The sequence below is a fragment of the Manacus candei genome, unplaced genomic scaffold, assembly GCF_025592945.1.
Source record: "Manacus candei isolate 608988 ecotype Guabito, Panama unplaced genomic scaffold, ASM2559294v1 h1tg000037l, whole genome shotgun sequence".
Classification (NCBI taxonomy): Eukaryota; Metazoa; Chordata; class Aves; order Passeriformes; family Pipridae; genus Manacus; species Manacus candei.
Window position 1 is genome coordinate 16,907,001 of NW_026138085.1, and position 17,090 is coordinate 16,924,090.

Genomic DNA, 17,090 nt, shown 5'->3' on the forward strand with positions numbered 1-17,090 from the left:
AGTGTAGCAGAAGAGAGGAAATGTTACTCAGCACAGTTTATGGTTTTCATTGCTTCCCTTCCTGTTGCTTCATCGAAGGCTGGAATCTGTGCCTTGTTTCCTTTAGTCTCTGTTTACGGCCAATTGTAAAAATAGTACTCCCAAATTCTTTCCTGATACTGTAATACCAGAAATAAAAATACAGAAAAACACGCTGAAGTTCTCTGACCCACGTTTTACACATTCAGATATTCAGATACCTACACAGCAAATTCACCAACCACAGGGATGCTGGTTCATGAAACCCCCCCTACACACCCGAAGCCAAGTGATACACACACCCCCTCAGCCACCCCAAAACTTGTGGGAGGAGCAGCAAAATACATCTAAACATGTGTAGCAGGATATACAGTCCCTAAACTAAAAGGAAGTTCATGAGATGAACTAGACAGCAAGTCCTCTTTCTTATTTACTCTCCCTGTACAGTGGCATAAACATTTGACTTCAATAAAAATGCAAGTGATGCAAAAGAACATCAGCTCAGGGCTCCTCTACTTAGAGTAACAGTTCCCTTTAAAGTAGCCTCCTATTTAGCTGGAGGCCATTTAAAAAATAAAACTAAAAAATAAATATGAGCACTGAGGCACTATTAGGGAAGAGAAAGGATGGATTAGTCAGTCAGATGAATGAAAATGCTCTCAAAAGATTTTAACAAAGTACCTTACAGAGAACAACATAGTTTAAGCAGCACTCAGAAGGAATGGAGCCACTCCATCCCATGTAGGGAATTCCACCAATTCAAAAAGCCTAATTAAAGAACCTTTCACAGAACACACCAGCAAACTCTTGCATGATCTTAAATCACTGCCTGAGACTGCACCCAGTAACATTTGTATAAAATAAACCAGTTCAGCTACTTCAGAGCCATATTCCATTATTCAGAAAAAACAGTACATATTCCATAAAGAGGTTGAACAGTTTCAAATGACCAAGAACTTGAATTCTTAGATTTACAGTCTTTCATATGTCCACAACCTCCTGGTGCCTATGTCCATTAGCCAACTATGGATCACACCATGACCATGATACAGGGCTCCTCCCTAAGCTCTAAACTTTACATTTACTCATACAGATCACAGATACTGGTTTTTCCAAATGAGGAAATGTCAATCTGGTTATTATACAGGAGAAAAGAGAGAAAAAGGGACTTCATTTTACTCTTTTGTGCATCCAGGAAGTAATTCCAATTGACAGCAGCAGTTAATAACAGTACAGCCACAAACAGGAAACTAAAATCTGGCTTTTGTTTCTGCAGACAGTAAGAAGTAACATTTGCACACTTGGATTTTTATCTTATTTTCTAATATTTCCTCCTCACATGCACATAGGGCTACAGACACAGACTTATAACAATCAAAGTATGCTTAATAAAATTTGGAAAAGCTCAATCTTTAAAAACAGAGACTCTAGAACTACTATGACAGTTTATTGATGGACTGAAAGTATCTCCATTCAGTGGCATTCTTCTAAAAGTAATATTAAAACCCAAAGTCTTTCTGCATGAAAACAAAACAAAAAGTTTCTCTACTCACCAGTCGCTCCCCACACCCAATACAGATAAACACCTTCCACCCCAGAACCCTGGACTATGTTGATATAAGACTTTGGTAGAAAGAAAAACATTTAAAGGAATGAGGGAAGGGAAATTTTGTATTTTTACTGCTGTTCCATCACACGGACTCAGCATTTCTGGGACCCTGACTTCGCCAGAGAAAAAACTTCCTTTGGAAAAGCTGATTTTGCAGAGTGAAATTCCAAGGGCCCTGAACTGGAGAGACAGGAACATCAGATGTCACTGCTTCAAAGCAGGCAGCTTCTGAGGAGTTTTGAATATCTGAAGCACAATTCTGGCCTTATCATGGTTCAGAACAAAAGCAGAGCTATGAAAAAGACTCTTCAAGTAAAATATTACCCTGAAGTTCCCAGACACTCATTACTGAATTTTAAAATATCTTTCAGACTTATATGCTGATGATAGAAAACACCAAAATCAAGCTGACTCAAAATCCCTGAGTTCCTGGAGTTTAACAGGATGAGAAGCTCACGACATCCAAAATTAATCTCTATCAAAGAGCAGGACCTTATAACAAACATTTCTCAGTAACACAGACTGTAAAAGCAGCCTCCTTACCCAGGCTCTTGAAAAATTGCCCAAAATCAGCAAGCAAAACAGGCAATTTCAGGCTTCCAGGACAGTCAACACTTTGCTAGTCACGCTGCTGAACACTTGTCAGAATGACCAACCTCCCACCCAGAGGACAAGCACCCATCAAATAACAATATTTCACCTTGAACTTTTTGGCCATAACTCCAAAAAAATCATCTTGCCTGATTCACAAAGAAACTCCCTGCTCTTTTCAGAGGAAGGTACCAACATCTGAAATTTCCTTTCAAGAAAAGAAGGAATTGTGATAGGAAAGGTCAGAACACTGTAACGTTCAGAAAAAAAGGGTACATTCTTATTAAATTAGAAATTTGGTTCAGAAACCTGGAGCTGAGAGATGAAATCCAAAGGTCAGTTTTCTGCTTATCTGTAATGACAACTTGGGAGTGTGTCTGTGTGGGACTGAGAAATGTTAAACATCCCAGTTGTTACCCACACATGACTTTGCTCTTACTGTAGGAAAGGCTCTAGTTCTTGTGCTCTTTCCTGCCTCTTGGACCAGGAACTGCTGTTTCATGTGTAACACACAAACACTCCGTTGTCAAGAGTTCCACATTCTCATTCTGCTTTGCCCAATGTACCTCTGCAGCAAGTGAATGTTACTGTCGAGGTCCCACACAACAACAGTTATCTCAAGCAAAGAAGGACTGACAGACACAACAATAACACTTGACTGCAGCTTTCTTCCATCATATTGGTTGTCAGAATTTTATACAAATAGATAAGAATATTGTTATTTTTATAATGGCACATTTAGGATTTTGCAGTGTATAATTTCTTATTTCTTTGTGAATTCAAGCAAGCGAAGATCATGTCTGTCTGGAATAAAGTCCTGCTAAATAAATAATACTGAAAGCAAAACAAATGAGATATTTATAAATATTGTAACTTAAGTCACCCACTCAGTATCTAGGTAATGGAGAGGAATACAGCTCTACCAAGTACCTAAAAATGGTTTTAGTGCATCAGTAAAATATTAAGAGAATGATGAGATTATAATTGGAGAATAAAATATCACACAAATGTAAAGCTCTTCTACAATCGTTTTCAATAAAACCACTGCAGGAAAAAAAAAGAAAAAAAAAAAATCAAGCTCCAGCTATTTTATTCCCATAACAGTGTCATTATGAACTATGAAGGAATTCCTGCAGAGGACAGCAGCAATATGTTCACCAGTAATTCCTCCTGCATCCTGGTATTAGGAAAGCACCAGGAAATAGAGCAATCCAGGAAAGTTACTGTATCCACGGGAGGCAACATCCCCTAGAGGACTCCAAGTTATCTCAACTCAGATTCCCACAATTAAGCTCTACCAGTGCCACAAGGGTTAGAACACCCCTCACGTGCTGAGGAAGGCTAACAGGCCTGGGTACACCTGTATCCATGGGATGGCAAACACTTCCATCCCTCACCAAACACAAGAGTGACATCAGCAGCTCTTCACATCTTTGCTGGCAGCAAAGAAATCAGCCAGACTGACCTCACTGCAACATCTGAACACAAATCACCACAGCAAAACTCTGACAATTCATGCTCTGCCATCATCTTTTGTGTTTCTCAACAGCACCTGTGCCATAAACCACAAAGGAGCTTACAGATCCAAACTGAGGAGTTATATACACACATACATACTCATCTAGCTTGGTTAACAGGTCTCGAGTTTGAAATCAAACCAAATAAATGGCAGAGAGAGATACCTGTGCACTTCCCTATTCATTACACTGATCACTGATGTGTGATGTTACAAAGGGAATAATTCTAATTGAGAAAATTAACAACTTCAGCATTCGGAGGAACAACAAACAAGTGACCAAAATCTTTAGAGGCTACAATTACCTTTGAATACAAACCCAAAACAAGCCCATCTCACCTTTCTCATTCCTAGGAAACCACGATCAACACTAATTTGTAACACGACTCACCAGAGAACCCTCCAGCCTCTCACTCTTCCAGCATTAGCCACCACAGCCTCTATGGAGGTATAACATACCCACTTTTAAGCAAATCAAGGAAGACTTCTGTTTTAAGAGAGCAAGACCACCATTATTCACTGAAGATGGGGAAAAAAAAAACCTCAACCTGTTAATACTAAACCTAATCTAAGCATCAAAGTTGGCTTTATAAGCAGCAATGCAATGCCTTAAATTAAAATGCAGACTTTTGACTCATCAGTTCACAGGGTGATGAAAGGTAAAGTCTGGACCCAGCAGGAGAATGCTGCAATAAATATTACACCACCATGATCTCTGGACAGTCACGCCTGTGAGTACAGACACAGAGAACACACACTCTACACCCCAGCCCCCTCCCCAGGAGGAGCAGAAGGATCCAGTATTACAGTTCAGACATTCTGCACAATAACACTGAAAACTAGATGTCTGCTGTGTGTTCTGTGGAAAAGCTGTGCATTTAGTGTGTCTCAGCCTCTCACTCAGGCAGCTGGCCCACTGCAGGACTTGCCAGGTGCACTCTGTCCCAGTGTCAGAGGAGTGGAAAGCCTGTTATCTAAAGATTCTTGCTTTATTACATAAACATTCACAACTGCAAGAGTTACATAATTGTATCTCACATAAAAAAAATGGTTCTACAAAACATGTTCAACTGTAGCATGGGAAAAATCAAAGCAATGCCACTCTAAACACTGAAGTCCGCGACCTCCAAATTCTACCCAGCCAGATTTGCTGGATTTGAGACCTAAACTCAGTGCAAGGGAGATTCTTGGCTTTTCTTAAAACCGAGGTTGTGCTCAGCTGTGTTACTGTTACTTACAGACCTGTTAACTGCAGGTCTGCTGTTCCCCATAACCCCTCCTTTTAGCTCATGTGTACAGCGGGGAAACAGAACTGAGCAAAGTTTCCTCTCCTGAGCTGTGCAATCCAGCCAAAAAAGGCTCAGGAGTCAGGCTGGCATGGCAGGCTGGCACAGACACGAAGAGAAGAGGTCTTTCCTAATGATCACAGCAGCTGGATGATGCCCCTTTGCCCCTGTACAGGTCAGTTCAGAAGAACCAGAAGACTCTGCCAAGCATCTTGTACGTCCCCTGTGACTTCCATCCCTGGAGGAGTTTGCTGAAGGAAGCCTCACCACCCAACACAAATGGAAGTAATAAATGCATCTGACAGGAGGTCAGCAGCCTAACATAGGACTCCCAGTTTCCTTCCTACTTCAAATGGGAAACAGGAACAGAAACTCCTTCTGCAACAATCGGAAAGAACAATTTTACTCGGCCAAACCAATACAGCCAACCATAGGCTGGACATGCTACAAAGAACCCTGAAAATCAAGTAGCATCAAGTAAATCAGATTCAAGTAGAATACCATCCATGGATAACCCACAATATCTAGTGGCCACTGGCAAGCACAACCCTCTGTGACAGAGTGTAATAAAGCTCCCAAAATTGATGTGTAACAGAAGCAACTCCATCACCTTTCAATGCTAAATCCACAATACAGGTTACAAAGGCAGACCTCACTCTCCAGCTCCTTCACATGCAGATTGCCAAGGTGAAAATCCTTACAACAGCTCTGGAACTCTCTCTTTCTAGGAATTCATTACTTGGCCAAAAGGCCAAATTGTCTATGCCTGCAACACAACACACCACTCCAAGAACTCCCTCCCTCCAGACCAAGAGGGCCAACACTCAAGGTTCATTATTAACCATTCTTTGAAGGACAGACTGCTTAAATGTCAATGCTTTAATCAGGCACAAAAAGATTACAAAGAGAGAATCCCTTAAGGCAGTTATTTTTGTTCTATTTGTCAAGAATTTGCTACACTCTTGACATGCTAGAAGCTAACCAATAATTAGCAGAGCTAAGGAACCTCGAGAAACCAGATGCAGAATGCTAATTTGTGCATGCTTCCCTGAACTCAGGGTATTTCCAAAATACTGTACTGAAATCATCAAAAGAGGAAGAAGGGTGTATCACAGTTTCATCAAACAAAGGAAAACCCTCTATATTTTGAGCCCGAGGCCATTGAAACAAGAAGACCTCCTAGTTTTAGAAATGGCTTGGCAATACCAGTACGAGCAGAACTCTTTTATGGAAAGGTCAGGCCTCTGACAGGGAAGGGCACCAGAGCTCTGGACAGCCTTTATCGAGCTGTTCTCAATACTCTCCTCAATGAAAACTCAATTTTGCATGTGCTTGGCACAGTGGGAAGAAACGCTGCAACCTGGAAGTTTATCCAGAATGGTCCTAAGAAGTTTGCAGCCTCTTTGCGACTGCCAAGGCCACCAGAAGCCACCTTCCAGTGCCAAGGGCCTCAATTCCACCTGCAGACTGCCAGTCTCCACCCTTTCCACTCCTGGTGGGAGCAGGAGCCGGCTGTGTCCGAGGGTTCTCAGGCAGGGCTCTGCCATGGAGCAAACAGCACAGCGTGGGATGAGAGCTTCCAACAGCAGTGTGCAGGGACAGCAAACCACTGCTGACAGATGTTTGCCTGCCTTCCTTCCACCCCTCAGAACTGGCACTGGCAACAAGTGGGCAAAACCTGGGCACTGCCACCGCAGTTTCCTCTTACACAGACACACACACGAGTTCGTTAAGACTATTACTCTCTTACTATTTATTTTCACTGTAGGCAGATGCCCAGCTGTCCTTACACAAAGTGATACAGGAAATGGTTTTGTCACACTAAACATTACAGAAGAATTCCTCTCTGAAGCTTATATAAAAACAGGTTGGGTATACCACCTGAAGAGATTTTCTTTTGTAAATTATTAATTTTTTTTATTACTTTTTTTTTTAATTCACTACAGTGTTTTGCAGCTTTAATACTGTTTCTGTGAGGAATTTAACACCTACACATCTTGACTGCCTGCCCTCCACCCTTTGCAGTTTTAGAGAACAAAAGCAGAAAAGAAATGTATTTTTTTTCCATTTGGCAACTTTTCTGAATGCCAAGTGTACTTGCAGTTCTCTCCCACCTCCTTCCACACCCTTTTCTGGCCCTTCTTCACTATTCTAATATCCCCAAGGAGTTCCTATTGCAAGATCAGTAACAAGGCACTGGGCTCACCTTTTAGCTCAATTTAAGCACCTGGTTACTGCTTAACCAGTCCATGAAATGAAATGTTTCAATTCAGATACTACAATAAGAAATAGCTTTGTAGAAAAATATTACATTAAATATTTAAATTTTAATTCACCAGTGAAAAACTCTTAGTTAAATTATCACTCCACAGATGAAACTAAGTGCATGACCCCACTGCATGGGGAAAAGTATGTACTAAAGGAAGTAAGTTCCAATAAAGAATTCCAGGCCAGGATTTCACCATAATTTCTGGTTTTACTCTCAGGGCTGTCACAGCTGTCATTAAAATGAAAAAAACAGTTTTTCAGGAACAGTAGAAGCAAGGAGAGGAAAAGTAATCTTGGAGCAACAACATTTCACACACCCCTTGGAAGATCACTGGGAACAGTGATATGCTCTAAGTCCATCTGCTCCTCCTGCAAGGTTTGTATGCAGCACAAGTCTTATTACCTTCTGAAAAGAACCAAACTAAGCTTGATCTTGGGAAGTTATAGGTAGGAGATGAGCTGGTCACCAGCTCCCCCCAGCAGGCTGGGGTGTGACAGGAGGCACTGCAGGCACCCCCTGCTCACTGGACCTGCAGATCTCCACAGCACTGAGTGTTCTGTGACAGCAGAGGTCAGGAACTGGAATCGTTTTTCAACCTCCTATAAGCTAAATTTACCTATCATCATAGCTGGGAGAACTAAGCCTCAAAACATCTGATCAATACCAATGTATGACCTAGTCTGCACAGTCACATCTGTTGAGCCCTAAATCCTGCATTTAGTGTGAAGATTATCATGAAACGAGCTGCTGTGATCTCTGGTTTTTAGTGACAATTACTGTGGCCAACAGCTTGAAAAATATCTGTAAATACTATCTGTGTAAGCTTCTAGTATGCTTTGAACCACCCAGTGGAAACAGGGAGTTTGCTTTACAGTCACCTCTCAGACACAAAAGCCTCATTGATAACTGTATGGTCAAGCCAGAAACCCCCAGAAGCACTGAGTGAATCTTCTGAAGAGCTTCTTGGAACAAAATATAAACAAAAAGAATAGGAAGGATGTGCAAGCCCTCCTAGGACATCCTGAGAGACCTCTGAAAGCTTGAGGTACAGAGACAGGGCTGCACACCGAGCATCTCAAGGCAGATACACATCAGCATCAGACACCTCCTGAACAAGATGAAGGGGAGGGGAGGGTGAGAGACTTGGAGAAGACCTTGTGTTCCAAGAATAATTTCACGGGAAGATTCAGAACACTCGATGTATTCTGGAGATGTTTGGTTAAATATTCTTACCCACAGTCACACCAGATTCTCACATTCCTTTAACCAACAACTAGCACTGAAGCAAGAGGCACAATGCTACTGAAATCCGAGCCAGAGTATCCCTCTGGATTGGGATTGTAACAGCAGGAAAAGCTTAAAAGGGAAAACAAAAAAGCAGTAAAAGGAGATCAAACCACACCAGGTAACAGGGAGTTCAGACAAAGCTGTTCCTACACATACCAAACTCTGGACACATTAAAGCACAACACAAAATTCTTCTCACAGGTAACAAGTGACAGGATGACAGAAAATGACCTCAAGCTGCTCCAGGGGAAGTTAAGGTTGGACATTAGGAAAATTTTTTTCATGGAAGGGGTTGTCAAGCATTGGAACAGACTGCTCAGGGCAGTGGAGGAGTCACCATTCCTTCCTTGAAGTGTTCAAAAAAAGTGCGGATATGGTACCTGAGGACATGGTTTAATGGGGAACATGGTGGTGGTGCTGGGTTGACAGTTAAACTTGATGATCTTAGAGGTCTTTTCCTACCTAATGAATCTGTGATGGTATGAAATTACTCAAGAGCATTCCTTTTAGGCTGAGGACAGCTCTTCCAGAGGGAAGACACTGCTCCCTGACATGACTGACCATGGAAAGTTCCTCCCTCAGATACAGGAGCACAATTCCTGCAAGCACCCTCTGATCTAGTGAGCTCTGCAGCAGAACCACCACCTTCTTCTTTCCTCCCACATAAGATTCATACATGTAAGAGTGCCTTAGCATATAATTTCCTTTAAAATCCTTATTGTTAGCATATCTTTGAGAAAAGACACCTAAAAGCCATACACAAAAGGTGTGCAGTAGACACCCACACGTGCACAGGCACAAACCAGTCACAGAAAGCAAGCAGCACTGACACACAAATCATTACAAAGCCAAAATGTTCTGTTACTTTTGCTGTGGCCCTACTTCCTTCAGTGGACCCCAACCAGCAGAGGCAAGTTAGATGAGGCAACAGCCTCTGACTTTTTTTGTGTAACTACACACGAGAGAGATACTGCACATTCATTACACTTAATTAGGATGTTCAGATACAACAATTCCACCGAGATTTAGACAGAAGAAATGCTGGGAGCCACCAGACCAGGCAGCACACAGCTGTGCTCATCAGTTCCATTAATTCCTGGGGTGGTCCCATGCAGGGCCAGGAGTTGGACTCAATGTGGGTCCCTTCCAACTCAGGATATTTTCTGACTCTAATATGATATCTCAAGCTCCCTGAGACTCAGACTTGTAGCTCTGTCTCAGTTAGACCCAACTGCACTCTTCTCCTCAGGTAAGCTGGACTAGAACTGGGAGACAGGTGTGCCACACGTTTCAGAAGGCTGAGCCAGTGTCTGAAGGTATCCACTCACTTGCACCCCTTAACAGAACAACATTCCTACTCACTGCTCCACTTTAATGAATCAGAATTGGAAATGACATCCAGGAGACAAACCAGGATGGTGGAACAGCTTTTCACCTTCTCATGTGTAACTCAGTGACTCACTCCACACAAACCCTGAACTCTGTGCAAACAATGCCAGTACACAGGAGCCATTGTCCCCGTGGTTATTAGTGCACTGTAATTTCATCTTCTCTTTAATACATCCATGTGGTTTGGAGGAGCAGGTCCAAGAGGCCACTGAAAACAAAAAGGTCTGTCACAAAAACCCAGGTCTGTCCACATCACAGAAAGCAGCAGCAATGCAGTCCCGAGGACCCTTCACAGACCCATATTTAAAGGAGATATTTCACACCCCAACCAGTTTTAACACCACCACGCCAAGGCAACCACCTGGACATTTCCAGGAGTAATGCCCATGACTTTACACCATAATGACATTAGTGCCAGACACTCTTTTTTTTTTCCTTTTTAAACAGCTTTGGTTCATAATGTTCTTGCAAAAATAATTAATCAGGAGAATTCATACACCTTCTTCAGAGCAACAAACATCACACTGTTTCTCTGTTTCCATCAGAGTTAGTTTTACTCCTTTCATTCTTGCCCAGATTTTCCCTTCCAGGACAGTCTTCAACATTCTTACCCACAGTATGGTTAATAAGGACACAGACTCTAAAACCCAAAAAAACTCACCCATCCCAAAAATTCATGCTACTTTCTCCACTTTTTTTAATATTACATTTTTTGAACAAGGAAACTTTCTTAGACAGACTCTAAATTTAAGAAAAATCTATTTGTCAATGTCACTTCAAAAAAAAAAAGCCAGGAAATGTACTCGAAGCTAAAACAGTGCCCTGAAACCTGATTTATTTCGTTTGAACCATGAATCTATATTTGACTGAAGTCAACAGGCTCTAACTGTTAAGAAAGCTGGAAAAAACACTTATTTCTGAGAACCACCAGCAAAGTTTCCTTGAAGGTATTTCAGCCAGACAACAGCTGCAGAACAGCCAAACCAGAGCCCTTCTCTGTGAAGATGGTACCTTGTCCAAGGCTCGACATAATGTTATTTGTATCTCTGAGATATAAATAATCCAAAGACTAATATGAGCAACACCTTCAAGCTTGCTGCTGAAAGCACAACAACAACAAACGCAAAAAGATGTTCAAAACCAAACAAAAACCCCTTCCTAAGACAGACACTGAAGCCCTTAGAGCTGAATATTTACATATATTAACATTTGTTAAAAACTGACAAACACTCCAATATTGTATTTTGGTTCATTTGAAACAACAGATGGATTTTATTTTTCTACATCCAACTAATTTAGGGCTGATTTCAGCTTCAGAAAGTGTGTTGTTCTTAAGGTTCTAAGCAGTGATAATCTGAGTTATTTGTATACTGACATGTGCCAGGTTGTTGAGTACTTCTGGCCCAGAATTCGACTGCACGTCATGAGCGTGGAGCTGTGTCCACACGGCAGTGAAAACACGGGATAACCAAACAGCCCCGATTTTAAGTAAGATTTTGTGAATTCAAAGCCAATCCTATGATCAGCCACAGATTAATTACGCAAATGGAGGTTAATTTCAATTATGCAGAAGAGAGATTTGACCCTGCCCGATCTCAGGGAGGAGGACGGTCACATTTTACCTGCACTGGGTTCCCAGGGATGTTTAGGAAGAGTGACTGACTGCTGCCAACATGAACCAATTGGTGCCTGTTTGAGCTCTGGCAATGAAAGACTGACACGTGTCTGCCCAAGAACATCATCCTCCATCACCTCCAAAAACAAGGTGCAAACACAAAGTTTATGAACTTGGATTATCAAGCAGCATTTGCTGAGGTAATACAAGAGTTTGCACGCTTGGCTTTTTTTATTACAGGAAAACCACACATCTAATTGAGATGAAGACTCATGATACTACACTGTATTAAGAAATAGAATAATAAGACACAACTACCCACCCAAAGCAAAAGACAAAATAGAGGAAAATCCAAAGCACTGAAAACTTCCTAACTCATCAAGCTGGCAGCTTGAGAGACGCAGTTTTCCCAAAGCTCCGAGGCTTGTCGGACAATCCTCCAGGATTGTCAACACTGTATTTATCATGAGCTTAAATACATTAATTTAATGAGCAGCTGGGAAAAAAAAATGTGGCTTTGTTTTACCTTCAGCTGAAAGCTATGTGGCAGGGAAGCACAGAAGGAAGAGAGAAGGTTTATTACTGTTTCATTAAAAGTAATAAGAATTTCAGGACCTGCTTCATTAACAAAAGAACTATATTCTGCTTGTGAATAAGACTCAATCTTAAGAGTTGTCAGCCACCAATACAATATTCAATGTGCCACTCCTCAAGTACCTCTGTTTTGAACTTTGATTTTACTAGATGGCTATAAAAAAAGCTTTACAACACATGTTATTTAAAGAGACTGAGATTTAAGAAAATCTCACAATTCTAGGTCTTTTCTAGATGCTCATGGAACCTGGTGTCAATGGAGGAGTGCATGCACTCTAAAGCTGCAGTTACTCAACATTTTTGCCAATGAAACAATTGATTTTTGTGCATTTCATTTTTCAGTCTTACTGAACAAAAATAAAACTGTCGCCTTCAAAGAACTGCTTATAAATTATTCATAATTATATTATAAGGTTCTGTGTTTTCCTAACTGCAAATAATAACTGTTGACCTATGAGTACAGAAGGGCACACAAGGACCCAGGAAGGAATTTATCAGCAGTAAATTGCAGGCATGTCAGTACTGTTTGTATCACTTTGGTTATCACCAGTGTTAACCAGTATTTCCACTTTGAAGGTCTCTTCCAAGCACAGTCACGTGCCAGGACCAACCCCAGGCTCTGCCAGGTAAGGGATCAGAGTTATGTAGCACTGGTCAGTGCAGCTTTGACAGAGGTTTGGGGAGGTTCTCTGGCAAAGGCCCCAAAGCAGAGACACAGAACAGTCTCAAGGATTTTACACCAGGTGGCTGCTGCTCATCTTCACTTGGAGCTCCAGAACTGTTACTGGCAGGACAAAGTCTTACAAAGTGTCACCTGTAAAGAACAGATCCCTGCCCAAAAAATGGGAATGGAATTGTAAGACAGGGGTTAGGTAGGAGAAAACTATGGCAGGAGTCAGGTTTCCATCACTACTCTGTCCCTGTTTTGGAGGCCCACATGTTAGGAGTAAGGTATTTGTATTAAACACAAACCAGCATCTGCAATTTCATTTAACACAAATTTCTTTTTGGCTTTCTGGTAACTGCAGGCATCTCCACTTCTGTAGTGATTCTACGATTCCAGTGTGTTCAGTGACTATCCAAAACCAACACCCTTGTTACATCAACACTCCTAAAAGCTCACAGCAAACTGTAGAAACAATGGATTTTAGCAACAGCTAATCCCATTTCACCTAGTGAGTTTTCAGAAAATTATTAAAAGGATGAAAAAACCCACTTCAAAATACCAGTTATTTCTGGAAACAAGAAGCAGATGTTCTCTTCTGTTTGGCTCAGCTGTGCTACAGTACAAGACTGCCTTTGTTATGCTGTCAGCAATAATTTATTTTATTTATTACAGCCATTTTATAATGCCCATCAATGTACTATTTGTGCATGATTTACATCCATGCAGATCCATTTCTCTGTATCTAAGCCATCAAGAAGCATCACATACACACTCCAAACAGCAGACTCCGTTATGACACAATTCTGCAAATTAGGTTTTTCCTCTTTCCACTGTATTAATAAAAAGGGAACAGGAAGAGAAGGAGGGTAGTTAGTATTGCCAAATAAAGTCGAATTATCATTAATCAAGAATTAATGCAACAAGACAAAGTTAGGAAAATACAAGAGCTCAGAGCATAAAAATAAACTCCAACTCTTTGAAGTCAAATAAAGGCAAAGCTTTCTGAACCACGAAAGTAAACACTGTCTAGAACAAAGTCATGAAGAACTAAAAGAGACTAAATTGGGGAAAGGATCCATTAAAAATGGAAGAGAGCATGCCCATGGGAGGGGAGGGGAGGAGAAGGGAAGGGAAAGAAAAAGGAGCACAGTCATTTGCTGTTTGGCCCTATCAGCCACTGAGCCCTTATCTGAGGCAGGCGTTAAACCACTCCCCAAAAGACCAACATCAGAGCCTTTGTACAGATCTGATAAGGAATTGTGGGCCTCGAAAAAATTAAACCTTTAATGAGAATGCACACATGGTAGCATGAGCATTCATCCTTCCCTCCTACTGCTTTGAACAAAAGATTTTCTTCTATTATATTTTCTGTTCTATTTCTATTTTCTTCTATTTCTTCTAATATTCCCAAGTTACTAATCTAACATCCCCACCTGTGACACAAGAAACAGCCAAAACACTGCACAGTAAAGCCCATATTCCCAGCCTGCAAGAACTGGAGGATCTGCATGTATGAACACTCACAGATTTACCACCACGCACACATCTGCATAACCCTGGAAGACAAATGCAGGTATTAAAATATTCAACGAGTGTATGAAATCCTACAGTTTAAATATAGGTATGACTTTTTTTAAAGTGATTAAGTATCCAATTACTGCCAAGATTTCCTCTCTCTGACAAGACAGAAAGGATGATTTGTTAGGATAATCTGTTATCCAAACTAACATCTGAGAGAAGCCTCACAAATTCTGCACTTTCAGGCTGTACCTGAAAGACAGATTTATATCCAGAGTCAGCCCAGGGTCACAGTCCATCATGGAACCAACAAGTCAGACGTTTGACTAAGTGGGACTCACTCAAATCCTACAGCAGCATCTGCCACATACATGGACATCAGTCCCCCAGGAAACACTCTGGAAGCCTTTCCAATAGAAAAGTCACTTGCACCACATATTTACAATATGCCCCCTACAATGATGCACTAGAGGAGAGGAAAGGCAGAGGAAAGGCATCAAAACCTGGGGTAGTTCTAAAGAAAGTTTCTAAACAGAGTAACACAACAATTACATAAAAATGTACACATCATTAAAGGTTTCCTACAATCTCTACAAGTTCATCAAAATACCCCCCCCAATAAATTAAAGATTATAACACAAGAAGTATCTGAGCAACCAAAAAAAAAAAAAATCAAGTGTGTACATGCCTAATATGCATAACTTATACACTTTAACAATTAGCAAACATTGGAATGTTACCACAACACTGAAAACTTGCCCTAACAGAGATTTTTTCCAAACAAAAATATTCGCGGCATCAACAGAAAAAACCTTTACTTGAGCAAGCCATTGAGGTAATTTTCAAAATAAGTAAATTACAAAAATATTTGAGTGCTTCCCTGCTTAGTTTCGTAGTTCTTAGAAATTAAAACATTTTGCCAAGAAAGAGACTTAAATCAAAATCATATGGATAATTCTACTACTTGTAAGCAAATTTTGGCATGTGGAGTGTTTATCTGTATTTTTCCAGACTCTGTACAGATGACAGGAATGAAGCACCAGACCATGCTACTAATCAGCACAGCCCCAACCCTGTAATTTGTGATAAATACCCAGGTAAACTGCTCGTATAAACTGCAGGATCAGAAGCAGAGAGGGGGGCAGAAGGGGGCTGAAAGTGATTGAAAGTCATGTGGACAAGCAGCTTTGGTTTATCACAAAATGCTGCTCACAGCTTGGGGAATTTGGGGGTTCCTGCACAAAAACGCAGCCAAAGGGCACGAGCAGCTGATTCCATGTGGGAGGAGCTGATGATACCTTCCCCCGAGAGTAGGAGGGGAGAAATGAAGCCACACTTTGTGCCTGTGTACAAGTGGATACTTAGGACAGGAGTCACCAGATTGTACATCCTGTGCAGGGATGCCCGAAATTTGGGTCTGACCCGATGGCTGTGCTAAGGTTTCAACTCCCCTGCCCCGAGTCCTGCAGCCTACACAGGAGAGAGAGGACAAGTCAGGATGCTGAGCATGATTTTAAATAAATAAATGAATAAATAACACTGCAGATGTTGGAGGAATGTGCCAGCATGACTGCGACAGGGGGTTCGATGTTGTGCTTTGTACCTGAGCAGGTAGCACAGACCCAGACCGGGGACCCCCAGGGACACCCTGCTATCCGAACAGGGAAGAGCTTCTCCTTCTAAACATATACAAACAAAAGTACCCCGAGAAAACAGAAGTGATTTGACTGTAATTATCCACTCAGCAACAGGCAGCAAGAACAGAGGACCCAATCCTGCCAAGTTTTAAGTACATGTTTAACTTTAATCACGAGTAGTCTCGCTGTGCGGTGTCTCTAAAAGCCTGCCAAAAAAGGGCCAGATTAACAAGGGAATTAAGATTTTTTTTTTTTAATCATTTTGGAAGCGCTATTAGTTAGACAAGCAAAGATTAGATTTTTTTTTTTTCTACAATTAAGATACCTTGGCAAATTCAAACCTGCACACAACCCTGATGTCAGTCTCAATGGGAACCTACACGGATCCACACGAAACCCCAAGCAGCTGGACATGGTGATACCTGTCAGTTTAACATCAAGGCTAAGCAAAATAATTATTTTAAAGCAGTTTTAGCCATTTCTCACCAAAATAAGTGGACAACCCTAAAGAATTCCATGACAGCTGCTGGGTGGAAAATTGGGGATGCCTAAAAATAAAGAACAAACAAGCCCTACACAGCAACAGATGTTGGTACAGTGAGTGGGGAGAGGTTTTGGGCCAGGCCAGATTACCTGTTCCCCAAAGTCCAAGCCATGACGAGCCAGCAGGGAATGCCAGCTCATGAATGACACTTCTGTGATGAACCCAGTTGCCCAACACTGCAAACCACACTGGCAAAGGAATTTTGCTAACTGAAGACTCCAGCTGAAGAGAGAGAAAGAAAGGTCTGAAGCAAGAGGGGAGTTCTAAAAATAAGGGGGAAAGAACGAACAGAGAGTCTGCCTCATCATTAATTCAGAGACACAGGGAGGAATGTGTGGGATATCCCAAGGCGAGTAAACATTGGGACTGAACATCTGTATTTCACTCACGAGGCTGACTTGAGAGGGAATGGGGGACTCTGTCCTGTAGGACGTACTCCAGAGCAGCTCTCCCTGAGTCGCCCTTTCATATTTAACTTATAAGGAAGGCCAAGCAGGACATTCTGCTCTCCATGAAGTATCAAGGGAGAACAGATGTTTCCCAGTCTCCA

General features: G+C 41.5%; 2 protein-coding genes across 5 annotated transcripts in view; both read right to left on the reverse strand.

Moving 5' to 3' along the window:
* The window catches only part of RAPGEF6 (Rap guanine nucleotide exchange factor 6), a 118,142-nt gene that overhangs the window by 99,728 nt on the left and 1,324 nt on the right, over positions 1-17,090 (reverse strand). The window lies entirely within an intron of this gene.
* The window catches only part of MEIKIN (meiotic kinetochore factor), a 144,919-nt gene that overhangs the window by 34,502 nt on the left and 93,327 nt on the right, over positions 1-17,090 (reverse strand). The gene's annotated exons all lie outside the window — the stretch shown is intronic.